Source organism: Mizuhopecten yessoensis, unplaced genomic scaffold (genome assembly GCF_002113885.1).
Source record: "Mizuhopecten yessoensis strain PY_sf001 unplaced genomic scaffold, ASM211388v2 scaffold10447, whole genome shotgun sequence".
Classification (NCBI taxonomy): domain Eukaryota; kingdom Metazoa; phylum Mollusca; class Bivalvia; order Pectinida; family Pectinidae; genus Mizuhopecten; species Mizuhopecten yessoensis.
In genome coordinates this window covers 1,256,394-1,271,268 of record NW_018408551.1, presented here as the reverse complement: position 1 = coordinate 1,271,268, position 14,875 = coordinate 1,256,394, and positions in this window count along the sequence as shown.

Genomic DNA, 14,875 nt, shown 5'->3' with positions numbered 1-14,875 from the left:
AATCGTGTAGCAGGCCTATCGTATTAGAATACTGAGTTTGATTGCATTTATAAAACATCGGCGTGCGCCCGATAGACATGTAACAAAATTGTGTATCGAGTTTGTCACGGGATCTCAAATATGACAGCGATTTTCTGGTCTCTAGGCGGCGCGCTCAGAAAAAATCAAAATCCTGAATGGGCTGGTAACGACTTCTTTTAGCAGGATATTTTCCTATAGTTATTATATAAAGGTCCCTCTTATTGCCTATTACGATGGGATTCAAGTTTTGTGTAAATATTGATTAATCCAAAAGAAGACATCCAGCGCATAGGTATCGAATTATTAAAAAAATATAATTTTTGGTATGAAATTTTCTTTTGTCACTTCATGTGCATAAGACTGGTCACAGGACTTTCTTTTTTTTGTTGCCAGATTCATGTACAAGACAAGACTATGATCTCGATGAAATTTACACGCGTTCAACGACTTGGAAAAGAAAATATACTGAATATACCCACTGATGAAAGATACGGAACATAACATGAATCTATACAATACAAATATAAAAAGCATGAATTTTGTCTTTATTGCATGCTTAGAACACTTTTTTTTTATTTAAGATGAAACGTAATCTGAATAAAATATTTAATGTGTTAATTCCAAAAGAAAACCCACTAAAATTAAGAAGACGAAATTGAATCTGAGCTGATGTGATATTGTAATGTGCTAGCGATAGTGATGGACTCTTTTTCCACAACAGACGAGGACCAAACATCCAAATTAGTATTAGTCGTTAAGGAAAATGAATAGAACATAGATTGGTGTTTTAACCAACATAATTCTTAAGAAAAGCAAGTTTATTTTTATTAGGACTTATCTATTACATTTTTACACTTTTTGTGTCTAAATATTTCTAGTACAAAAAAGGCTTTGTTTTTTGGTTTTGCACGTGATTTTTGTCCGTAACAAGGCGGTTGACCTTGCTGGTGGTCCCCCAGGTAGGCTGTTGCCTTGTAGATGGAACTTATTCTGGCAGGATTTGCTAAATATGATAAAAGTTTCAGTATCAAATATAATAATTTTGTATTTGTCATAATACCAGTATCAAATATAATAATTTTGAATTTGTCATATTATAAAGGGTTGTAAGGACACTTTGTCATTATTGATGTATACTACATTTTTATTATTGTGAATTTAGTATCACAATGAGTCCACTATTACCGAAACGGCCATGTGATTCTGTGTTATGTTTACTTTGATTTTCTTCATCCACAAGCTACTGACCTTTTAAACAGGTGCGTCGTTTCTTCGTATTCCTGCTGACTGTTTACGGAGTGGTGGCTAATTTTACTAGTGGAATTTTAGTCCCCAAGATTGTCTGAAGCCTTGGACCTTTACCGTTTTCGCTCATGACGTCAACACGGGGTTATATAGAATCATTTGTAAGTATATTTAACACAACAGGAAGGCAAATATAAAACCAAATCCAACCCCCCCCCCCCCCTCAAAAGATGGCGTGGTCATGATAAACTTCATGATAAGTCATATAAAAGAACCCCGATTAAACATCAGTGTTGAAATATGTAACTTATATATTTTGAACTTGAATTTCATCTCTTTTTTTTTGTAGTCACATTGAATAATACGTTCATTTATATATTTCTGTCACGCGAAACTCAGGTTCTCTTTTACTAGCTGTTGGAAGGCAGACTTGCCTTAAATCAAAATAAATGCAGCAGATCAAAACCCCAATGATCATTACAAACTATATCGGTGACGCATTTCACAAAATCAAAGAGTCGTTTGACCTAGATTGATAAATTGATCTTAGATAATGAATCATTTCGTTACGTTCAGGGTTGTTATAAACAAACTTGACAATCATGTTATAAACATTGTTTATAAATAGAAAAATACTATTATGTTTATAACAGGTCAAGCTCATTCATGACCAAAGTACATGTTACAAAAGTACATGTTACTCAACGTTGTTCGATAATCCTACGCCATACGGCCATCGGTTTCACATGTATAAAAAATTATAAATTGGTAACTTGGACATTTTAACATAACTGTGTTTTCGAATAGTCACAACCATCCTGATTTAAGGCAGATATGCCTTTCAACAGGTTATACAGCAATCATCCATGTCTAAAAGTACGTAGTACAGTAGTTACATAAATCATGTCAGAGACAGATTCATAACTACAATAAAATCAGGATAAACTCATGTCTTTATCCCACAATAAGACAAGACGATTGCTGCAATTTGGTCATTGTGATTTAATAATCGTCAATGTATATGTACATTGTACTTTCTTAGAGCTGGTCGTACGTGAGGACGTGCATCACACAATCGATATCACCCGACGCCGCACCGAGAACAAAATCTCGTTCTGACTTTCTTTGTAGAAACATGTAAGCAAAGACGACACTTGTCCACTTATCTTTCAGAGTCCTGCAGTCGTCAGTTAGTTTGCTGAGGTAGCTGTCTATTAGCCATCCTTCAATACATGTCACCAACTGGTTCTCTAAACGTAAGCGTCGTTTTCCTTGGCGGCAACACTACTGATTAAGATTTAGAAAATTCTGTTTGTTAGATCATGATCAATGAGGCCCGTCTCAATGTCGTCAATCAGGGTGGCAAGCGGCGCAGCTGGGCTTTGTTTGCTTTGCAGATACAGCAAAATGTTGTTACGATTTCCATCGACAATAGAACTACTCAAGGGCATTATTATAGAATCGCCTCATGAATCATGCAATTCAACCCCGTAAAAACAACTCTGACTACAGATTCACTAGTGGTACATATAGCTAAACCACAGAAAAACAAAGAGAAGATAGGATTTTGGTAATTCTAAGTGTTGTCATGGGAAAGTAGAACACTTTTGACCACATGTTATTTGTTGGTACTCCTGTTTTCCTAAAAGTTAAGACCCGTTTCACAGCTCCAACCGGACCATGATATAGGTTTATATATACTACTTAGTCTTGGAATATTTGGTGTAGTCTGTTAGAAGACGCTCCCACACTTGTTGCCTTATACGGAAGGTATAGCGTAGCTTTCTAAAAAAACGTAAAAGTGACAAGTATAAATAGGACACCACAACAACACACCATGACAATATTGGAGGTATAACCTGTAGAACTGAAGAGAAAGTCATCGCGAACAATGAGACAATCTACCAAAGTAGGGATCAGTTGTTCCGGAAGGGTTTGCTTTGTCAGAATACTGTGCCCTGGTTCGTCAAAAGCTTTAATTATAAGTGTTGCCTCTGAGGAATAAATTCGTGCGTACTGATGTATGCTTTTTACATGTTCCTTCTAATGATTAAATGAATGAATTGGTTTCAAATGCTGCATTGTTATCGTCATAGGAAGGAGATTCTGATTAAAACCTTTATTTGGAATGCCTCTGGAACAAATTCAAAATCAAAAGCTATATTTTCCACGGGCAACAGTTTGTTGGAATCCAGAAAAGAAGGAAATCGTGCGTGCATAATATACATGGTTTCCTCTGATATAATGATCAATTAAGAAGCTAATTTCGAAGATGCATTGTAAAATTCACGTCGACTTGTTCCGTTTACCCGAACCCTTTGAGTGTTGTCGTGGTAATGTTATTGTTATGTAGCGTCCCACGAGGTCTCGACAGATGAAAGACTGACTATTTTATTTATTAGTTTTATTGCCTTTGAATAATTCAACTCTCTTTTGTCGATGGATTTTTCATGCATTGTATAGAATTAATGTGCACAGTCAGAGATTTTATTACATTTGAAACGTTTACGACAATTAATGCAAATGTGTTTTATTAAATCACGGATGCCATGAATAAAATGAATGGATTTGTGTTGAACTTGTTAATCTAAAGAGCAACTTACTTATTCCGTGCAGAAACGAACAATATTTCGACTTGGCACATAAGGTGCACACAAATACTGTGAAACGTACAAGATAAGAATAAGAATGTGATACTTTAACCTAATGCTTTAAAGAGCATCTATGTGATGTAGACTCCTCCGGAATTTCCTAGTTCGAATTATGGTCAATAATATGAGCTTTAGAAATATGTTTTACTTATGAATTTGTTTGAGGTTTGAAACTGACCAATGTTATGAATATTTGTAATGTTGTGTATCTTTTTCAATTTTGCACAATTTATTTATCTAGCTATGTAGTCCTGTGTACCTTTATAAATGTACAATTTTTATCAGTAATGTGTATTTTTGTCAATATTTATGTAGTTTTGTAAATATACATATATATATTTGTATTCCTTATCAATGTATTATTTTTCATCAACGCATTTATTTTTTATTAACTCATAGTGATGATCTGTCTAGGTAAGTAGTCTTCTGAATATTTATCAAAATATGGACATGCAATAGTTGTAAATCACGTATCTTTGTTTGTGTATAATTGTAAAAAGAGAAGTATTTTCCATCAATGTACAGTTGTATGTAATCTTTTTCAATGTATTTATTATTTATCAATGTATGTATTCTTTATCAACGTATTTACTCTTTATCAATGTATGTAATCTTTATCAATGTATGTATTCTTTATCAATGTATGTTCTCTTTATCAATGTATGTATTCTATATCAATTTATGTAATCTTTATCAATGTATGTACTCTTTATCAATGTATGTATTCTTTATCAATGTATGTATTCGTTATCAATGTATGTTCTCTTTATCAACGTATGTATTCTTTATCAATGTATGTACTCTTTATCAACGTATGTATTCTTTATCAATGTATGTATTCTTTATCAATGTATGTATTTTATTTTTGTATAAATTGACTTATTTGTTATCAATATTTGTATACTTTACATAATTTCTTTATCAATGAATTTATAGCTGTAAACCTCCAACAATACATAAAAGTATTACGGTATTTATTTATAAATTGCCTCGTTAGTTAAAAAGTTTAAATGGCCACTGATTACAGTTATTATAGATCATGATTACTATTGAAATCATTTTTATACAGTAGAATAAACACTGCATGATCCAACAAACTGAGACTGTACAACATTTTAAACAGACTAAAAGGAATAATAGGTCTTATTTATTTACAATAGAAATTGCAGTATCTCTTCTGTAAAACAAACCAGTATCACCGTATTAAGAGTTTACAGAAGTTTTACGTGATGGGTTGTATTATTTTTAAAAAGTAAATCAGAATAATATTGCAGGAAGTCGTGGTTCTAAAGTAAAAGGATTATGGGATAGAGGGCAATGGTATACGAAGTCTTTGACCAAGTACCGACTTTCTAACACTATATACTTCTGAACTAAGTATGTCTTCGTGATTACAGCGTAGATATCGGGCACTCAATAGCATTCAAGGACGAACAGCGTGGATGGATTATTGTGGGCAAAATACACACATAATTTCCGGTAATTTAAAAGTGTTTCATCCATTTTCTGTTATCTCCGAGACTGTTCTCTAGGTATAAACATTCCCAATAAGGAAACGTGATCTGATAGATTATGTGCATACGTATCTGAAAGGTGCGCCGCTACAGCCGCCGCGTAATTCTGTTTACTCAGTAAGTGATCGGGTCCTCTGGCAAAGTAGTGCTGACATGCAGAGCCGACACAACTGAGGCAAGGAAGCATCCAGTCAATTCAGCTATCACCAGGCGGAATTAAATTCGAACGAATCTTTGCTAGTCAATAGAGTAGAGTAAACACTGCTGTCCACATGCATATTGGAAACAATCTGTGATAAATACAGAGAGAAGGTTTTCTAAAGCCTATATACGGAATAAGGAATAATTGACTTCGTGAAAGTTATCACCCTACGGCAAACGACCATTCTGAAAGACATGTCAACATGTTGAAGGACAACCTGCCTTTGTAAAGGACGAATTAATCTATATGTACTAACATTTTGACAGCGCAAACCAATGCATCATTACATCATAAAGGATTAGGCCTACAACACACTTATAATCTTCTAAAATAATAAATCAACATTGTGTAAAGATGGATAGAGAGTTCCTCCCGAGGGGATCATCAATTTGACCCCAATTATGATACCCGAGGAAGGAATTATCTATCCACCTACCGTTACATATGAAAGAGGGGTTTTTACTCTCATGTCTACCATTAAATCAAATACTTCACCTCTCAATGCACACAGGCGGTCGCCATCTTACAGTTTTTATATGCTTTCTCCGTGGTTTAAAAACAAAAATAGCAGTAGAAATGAATTTGCCATACCCTCAAACCGCAACATTGTTGCACTTATAAAAACAACACATTTTCATGATAACTCTATGGTTTAGTTGTTATTTAACTTTCTATTTTCCATACGGCATTTTCTAAGCGCCATTTTTGAACCTCATCGCTACTTATTGTACATCTCATTTAGTGCGCAGAGAAATTTAGTTCCTAGTTGAAAATAGAAAACAAATTATGTTTTTGTTGTCAAATGTTTAATTCATGACTGATCATGTAATTAATTAATAAAAATGAAATTAGAGATAATATGAATAAATACATAGCCGGGCGAATATTACATGTCCACCGGAGTTGCTCCCCTTAGTTTTTGTATTAGTACGCGATGTGATTAGCCCATGTAAGATAGACTCAGCAAGCATGGTTATCTTACATGGCCAGCGTTATCTTACATGACCGGATATGATAGAAAAACCAATCATCCGGATAGGAAACCCAATCTTGTGATAGTTCAAATTAACAATTTGAAAGAACAGTTCTATCTAAGATTCACACCTACCATTTCAAGGGTCACACTAACATATTGAAAGGACACACGAATCTTTCGACAGAACTTTATAGAAATTACGAAAATATAACTGTTAATTCTATCTCACGTGGTTTTCACTTTTGTTCTTTACCGACAATATAACATGAAGCTGATGATGTCTTTTCCGAGAATTAATCTCTTAATTGCACTAAACAAATATTGTGTAAATCTGCATTGTATAAGATTAAAGACGCGTTATAAACTAACCTTCTGTAAGTACAAAGGTGCATTTCACGGCTATAACTAAGACGACAACATCAATCATTGTGTGGATGTGTTTTAAATCAAAATGGCCGACCTTTTTCCTGATATTTTTCCTTTGTCCACGTTTGTGGGGTAAGACGGACAGACCTGAGCTGTCACCAGTGATTTTGTGAATAAAGATAGTTTTTTTTCTGGTCCCACTCATCTGTATTCATTAAAGAAATACAACGAAAGTTGTCTTTCCTAGATGATATATCGTCTTCCGTCAAGAAGGAGACAACAATATAGCTCTTAATATAGTTTAACGAATGTTTGCAGTTTTATATCTCGTGTCGATCGTGATTGGAAATTACTTAGCGTGTCCCTCGTCCCTCCCATTTCCGATGTGCTGCCATATGCACCCTATTTCAAGCTTTTAGCATTCATTTGATACTTAAAGGAGGAAGTATGTCCGGTAAATACATCAAGGATCTGTCGTTTTGAAGACTAAATACATCGGCATCGCGGTATGTCACCTACGTTCTTGTATCTGCATGACAAATTGATTTTAGGTAACGATTTTGCTATCCAATAAACAATTTATGGTCTCGTTTTACCACAATATAACTAGTTTATGGTTCTTGACCGAGGCTGTCGAACATGTAAAAGTATCTCTGTATCCACGGCTTAACCACGACAAAGACAAAGACACAGCTACTGTTATTACTATTCATGGGTTATCTGTATAAGATATATTGTTTTCATACACAAATATTGTTTCCTCTGAATATTCTCACAAAACTAAATAATCTATACTCATATTCATTGTGCAATGTGGGTTTTGTTTTTCATCATTTAAATATTTGAATATGGCACTTATCTAACGCTGATGTACTTTACATATCACTCTATTGAGGTCAAGAAGACGCAAGAAATATTTCTTTTGAAAACTCTCTTACTATATAACAGGACGCAGAAGGAAGAATGCATGAGAAAAACAGCAGATGAGAAATTATACAAAAGTGCTCGTGCATTAATGTTGTAGCGTTTTTTGTACTTATAAGGTTATATGACCAATTGCTGTAAACACTCCTGTATATAGCCAATCCTCCATCAACACGTCTATATTTGGGATTGCCAATGAATTAATTGTTATTCCGACATTAATGTACTATGCTAAAGTGAATGTATTTGTCTGTATACCCTCGAGGTATGTTGACGCAAAATGTATTCCATAAAACATTCGGCATAGACCATCAACAAATAAAATGCATTAGAGTTTAATTTTATTTTACCAATTTGGACATTAATTCTGTACTTGCTGTATATACATTGCATCGTGGTTTTCATAAACAGAAGGTTGGTATATCAATATGTCGCTATTGGGTGTATGCTTTTGATTTATTATTTATCATAACTGCTCTGGAGTGCGCCACTCCCATCCTTAAGCATTAAACAGATTTTATTTAGCAATCATATTGACAATGTATGCCAACTTAAAACTGACAGTATAGGTAAAAAAGCTGAGGTTTTTTTTTCTTTTTTTTTCTGGTTGTGAGATTTTCCCCATCTCTTTCAACTATCGTTTCTAAGGAAGTGCGGACATTTTAGTTTGTCCTTGCTTGGTAACGAGGTGTCTGGCTTGGTATAAAAAGCGCATTACCTGTAAAACCGGTTATCATTATACAATTGACCGTCTTGCGATTCAATGCACCGCGCATCCTGATCGGCAACTGATATCAAAAATCAAACGCACTCGCCTGAAGACTTTGTAACACTGCCGAGCTGGTTATTACTTATTGCACATTCTCGAAATTGTGTATCCAAAATAAAAGGTATATAACTAAAAACTACTTCTATCAATCCCATATGTATCATCGGTCTTTCACGTGCATAGAACTGCACCAACACAAGATACTATATTATGAACTCTTAATCTTCGTCGTGTAGACGCTTTACTAGCAAAACACATGCAAAATGCGACAATCCCAGGTGTGAAGTCAACAGTGTGAAAATTGATAACTGAACCGTTCTCAGGTAAATGATTGAAATTATTATGGTTTTCACACAGGAGGTTATTACTAGTTTCAAATCTAAAAGATAGGCATCACTGTTCGGCGTATTGTGGGAGAGGGGGTTGCAGGGATTATGCATTTTATATTTTAATCAGTCGTATTTTACTAATATCTCCACTGTCCTTAGATAAATGATATCTTTGATGTGTTCCAGTTTGGTTTTATTCAACTGATATGATACAAAATGTTGGTAAAGAATCGTTTAGTTGTTTTATATATATAGTATAGTAGTGTCACCTTGCGAACATATTCAACAAATGCTAACCGGTTTGACGGGTAATGCACTTTTTAAACCCAAGGAGACCCATACTCATTACAAAGCAATGACACACTTAACTGTCGGCAATTCCTTAAAAGAGATAGGGAAGATCTCAAAGCTAGAAAAAATATTGACTTTAAAAAATCTCAATTGAAAGCTTTTTAACTTGCACTGTCAGTTTTAACGCAGTGACATGCTTATCATCAATGCACAGGGAAAAAATCTGAAATTAAGTTGATTCGAGAACTCTAGTGAAAGAGTCGAAACCAGATGTTCCGGAAACATTGGCATTCACTGCCGCACAAGGTAAAAAATGAAAGATAGAAAATGTTGATCAGTCAACCAACGAAGTGAAGGGAAAAGATTCAACGTTGGTAAGAGAAGTTTACATATTCGTCATTCGTACACTGCCGCTATACATGTATATCAATTGGAGAAAAGGAATATGAAAACTTGTAACACAACCAAAAGGTGTGTATATGTGACTTTTCGATGACTAGTACAGTATTTACTCTGTCACCTTTGTCAGAAAAAATGACCAATGAACCGTGTATACCAAGGTGCAAAATGTGTACCAGTTGTCCACAAAACGATGTCGATTTGGCTACGCTGTAAGCATGTGTAAAATAAGTTGTTATGAATGTACCGAAATGACTCGATTTAGCTACGCTTTGTTTAATACTTGGTTATAGATGTCCAAGAGTCTATGAGCCCTCTCATGTCGATTCAGAACTGGCCCGCTGCGGCGTATCCAGATGGCTTTCTTTATCTGCTGCTTAAACAGATTGATCTCTCTGTCCAATACCTTGGCGTATTCCCTGCCAATCATATGCATGGTTTGCGTGCCACGGTCTGTTATTGTGGATTTATTGATCTGGGACTCTATGAGATACCTTTTAAAAAAATTGAGTTTGATTGGTCTGCAGCTGTTCGTATGTTTTGTTGTCTTGTTGCATTGTAATGACCTTGGACTCATAATCGTCGGTGTCCATGGCGACTGTTGCCTTAAACAGGGTACAAAAACGGTGTCTTAGTAAGGGGAAGAACAAGAAAAAGCCAATCAAGGTCTGGAAAGCGATATGGGGTCCGCCTTGGTTAACACTGGAAAGATACGGAAACCCAAGAGGGAAAGAAATTCACCCGATCAGAAAGAAAGCAGTCGGAGTCTCAGATCAATTAATCGGAAATAACAGACCATGCCACGCAGAAAAATCATGTGATTGACTGAGATAATTCTAAAGTATTTTACAGAGCAATCTGTCCAAGCGGCAGATGAAGGAAGTCATCTGAATACACCGCAGTGGGCCAGTTCTGAATCGAGGTGAGGGGGCTCATTGTCTCTCGCACATCTATGACCAAGTTTTAAATAAAGCGTAGCTGAATCGGGTCATTTCGGTACATATACAACAGCTAATTGTACATACGCTTACAGCGTACTCAAATCGACATCGATTTGTTGACAACTCGTACATTTTCCGCTTTTGCGACACACGCTTCAATGGTCATTTGTCTGATGAAGGTTACATAGTACATACCGTACTCTTTTTGGTTGTGATACATGCATTTTTTCATAATCCATATTTACCAACATGAAGAAATTGTTTAGAAATGTAGAGGAGAAATATTAATAAAGTCAATCAAGTGTGGGTTTATGGGAAATGGAGATGCTACTTTAATTTGCTAGTAAAATGCTACAGAAACAGTTTTATCAGTGTTCAAACCTAACAGATAAAGAAGAATTTACCCAATGCAGACTATCTTACACTTAAATTGTGTGTTCTCGATGTGATCACACATGTACGATGATATACAATATTACTCTAACTTTGCTATAAAATGTTTAGTAAAAGAACGCCTGAAATAGAGGATTAGTGTAAATATAACGACTGCATTTGCTTTTGGTTGTTTTATGAACTGATAAATGCTACTTAGCGTCGACCACAATTTACATGAAGTGCTTTCTATTGCAGTTCCTTTGCACGAGGCAAACATCTTTTCATGTGTCATGCAGGAAACCAAAGATATTTTTACGATTCTTCATTGATATACTAATTCTTTATGATTTGATCAGTGCCCAGCCAATGGAACATTGCAGTAATTATCGAATTGTCAGTTTGATCAGTACATACATGCTATAAATGGCTTTATCAATGGTAATTACCCCTAAAAATATTCAACCGTCAACCGTCAAATGCTTTATACTCTCCTCCATTAGTCTAAACTTTGAATGACATATGCTAGTTCCTGTAGGCTGTATTAGTGATGAAAGAGACAATGATAAAAAATGTCGAAGAATACCTCCGTAGTTAAAGAAAATTGTGCAAATTGCTTATCTTTCCACGTGCATGCGTGCTTATGTCACGTGGACGTTTGTGCCAGTGGTCTAGACCGTGTAAGATTGATCTAAAGTCGCCTGATAACGAGTCCCGTTGACATACTCTAAAGTACATAGTCCCCTTACATAGCAGGAAGTGGGAGTTCGCAGGACACCTTGCACTGACTATGTCAACAACCCGTTCCTGGCTACAGGGTAATATAAACTATCTATTAGGAAAACTTGGTAACCCTTATACCACAAAAAAGTTTGAACCCGTAATCATTTGTAATTAACTTTGACGTGAATATCATTACAAATGTCACATGTGGCACCGGAAACGGTTACACATCCTTTCATTAAAGATTCACATTGTCGTGTTTTTGGTCGTTTCATTGGTTCATGTTGTAGTCCTTTTATGCCAATTTCAGTTTTCTTCTGACCATCATTAGTCGGTAAATAGAACGAAAATGAAATAAGAACAACAATCCAACCTGAAAGATGACTCAAAAAGGCATTGGGAACAACCTTGAAAAATAATGTTCTTCATAATCCTTCTCCGTCTTAAGGTTAAACACATTTGCAAAATCAGCTATCTTGGATATGGAGCTGTCAACTCGTATTAAGAAAGGATAATATCTATATGACATAGATATATCACCTTTCTGTGACTAAATGATAATGATTATATACCTTGGAAGTTTGTCATTACTTGATCAATACTTACATAGTTTCTTCTTGTTCATGTCAATGGAGAGGTCAGGTGTGTGGGTAGACTATTTCAGGGCGTGTAGTTCGTCGTTCATTTAATAGACAATGATGATTTAGTTTTATAATGATGGCAATATAATTCACCTTCTAAGTATTTATAACCACATTCTGACACAGAGCAGAAGTCTCCTGATATATGATGTTCATAGATCACAACGATATTGTATCTAATATGACGTTGATAACCCATAAAACAGCTGTTTATATAACAAGCACGTAAAATACAAGATACCTCCATAAAAGAGGGCATATACACAGGTATAGCAAAAATGGAATAAATGCAGAGGCTCTTAAATTATTTTTTCTTTGAGAGTCCACGGGATTTATGGTTGATTGAACGTAACACATACAGTACACTACACAGGTGACTTAAAATTTGGTAATAGATACAGTATGCAAACATGAATTATACTGCATCATACAGCTATTTCGTCCTTCTAGGACTCATCGGTGAACTAGGGGCCAAAAAGGTTGGAAATACAAATTTTGTAACAAATAAGTCATAAATAAAATCTGATACCAGAATGAAATGACATGAAATTATAAAGACACAGAGTAAAACATGAATACGCCACCATTTCTAACTACCTTATCTTGACTGATACTCTGATAAACATATAACAACATGTTCCGTTGGTTTTATACTGTCTCATCTGAGGTATCACAACTGGTAAATCATAAGAGAGTATTCTATAATTATTCTGATTCTGTAACTACTTCGTTTCTAAAGCGGATATCAACATTAGAGAGAACACTGTATCTGACGACTTTATCCATTGTTTTGCATTGGCGTAGGCAATCTTTAAAACGGTTAATGGTTAATTACACTGATGTTGGATGGGATACTGTTGGTACGACAACGGCATGAATCACACTGTACTTTTCATGTTTTATTTGAGATCATAATGTCTGTCCGTGGTTTTTTTCATCCTCTCAGTTCTTGCTGTTTCTTTTCATACGTTGATAACGTTTGCTGTTTGTGGATTTTGATTTCTTGATCGTGAAATTTCCGTTCCTTGATAGTAACAATCCTACTTCCTACACCTACAGTGTTTAAATTCACAATTGATTCAGTATGTAACGCTTTTCTGAATATTACCATTTCTGTAATAGATAGTGACGGCTGACGGTCGCTACAGCTACGTTTTAGGAGATACAGTTGGAGGAAGATTATGGGTAGTTTGATTGTCTTCATTATGATCTGACTGAAAAAACCCACTATATTTACGTGTGCGATATGGAGGTAGATGTTTTTTTTTTTTATCACGATCATGAGTGTAGCCTATTGATTTTTTTTCCACCTCTTTTCTGATTTTTAGGACCATGCGTTTATTGGATTTTACCTAGCTTTTATTGACATACGAAGCAGAAGACGTTTATCCTTTTGGAACATACGGTTTTAATCTACTTTTTTCAAGGTCTCCATGTAATTTTTTTTTTATCCCTTTTCTGCCCTTGTTGGTCGAGTTCAAAATACGGTTTTATTCACTTTGTTCTCTAGTATTTTCTTGTGTCTATTTTCTCATATCACGAAAAGAAATCTAAAGTTGTATATAGTTTCCTGAATTAATAAGCAAATTATGCACACATTAAAGCATTATGACATGATTCAAACAAAAACTCTCCGTTTATGTATTACTCACATCCGAGTGTTTTAAAAGTACAGGACTTTTGACATTCCCTGGAATGGCACGATAGTTACCGCTTATTGGTGTTGCTTGATGTTAGCTCCTTTTAACATCATCAGTGATTGTCCCGTACATCACGCATATAAGCTCAAATCAAAAGGACAAGTCGCGCTTGATTTCACTAACAGCATGACGTGATGACATTGCGCATACAATAGACATCATCATCACAGGATAAGTACTTTATCACCTTTTGTTCCAACAAACATTTGAGGTCTGAGTAAAGCTATCGTAAAAGTTGTTTAATAGGCGGAAATGTAAACCCGCGATATGTTTTGGTGATAGCAAACAGACTAAGTCCTCCGCACTCATTGACCACTCCCCGATTTAGTGTACTGTAAAACTGACAGTGCATTACCACTGGGATATGTAGGATCACTGGGATATGTAGGATCACTGGGATATGTAGGATCACTGGGATATGTAGGATCACTGAATAGATTCTGTAATTATCGCTTATCCTCGTGTCAGTATTTTGTTTGACAAAACATCGAAATACATGTTTTATAAAACAGAAAAGGAAACAAAAACAAGTGTCGTGACACTTATGTAAAGGTCCGGTTTCCAAAACGGCCCCTCCTCTGATTCAAATTTCCTGTTGGTGGTGCATTGCCCATGCCGTTGTGGTCACAAATCTATAAAGTATAAAGATTTAGGTCACTTGGTTTGTTTTTTATGGCTCCTCAAAGTTGTACCTTTCAGAAGCTGTCTAAGTGTTGATAAAATGTGCATGTTATGTAAAATATTAATGAAAATCTAATCAAATGATGGTCACCGTAAAGAATACATTCATGGCATGATTGTGACAAAAAAT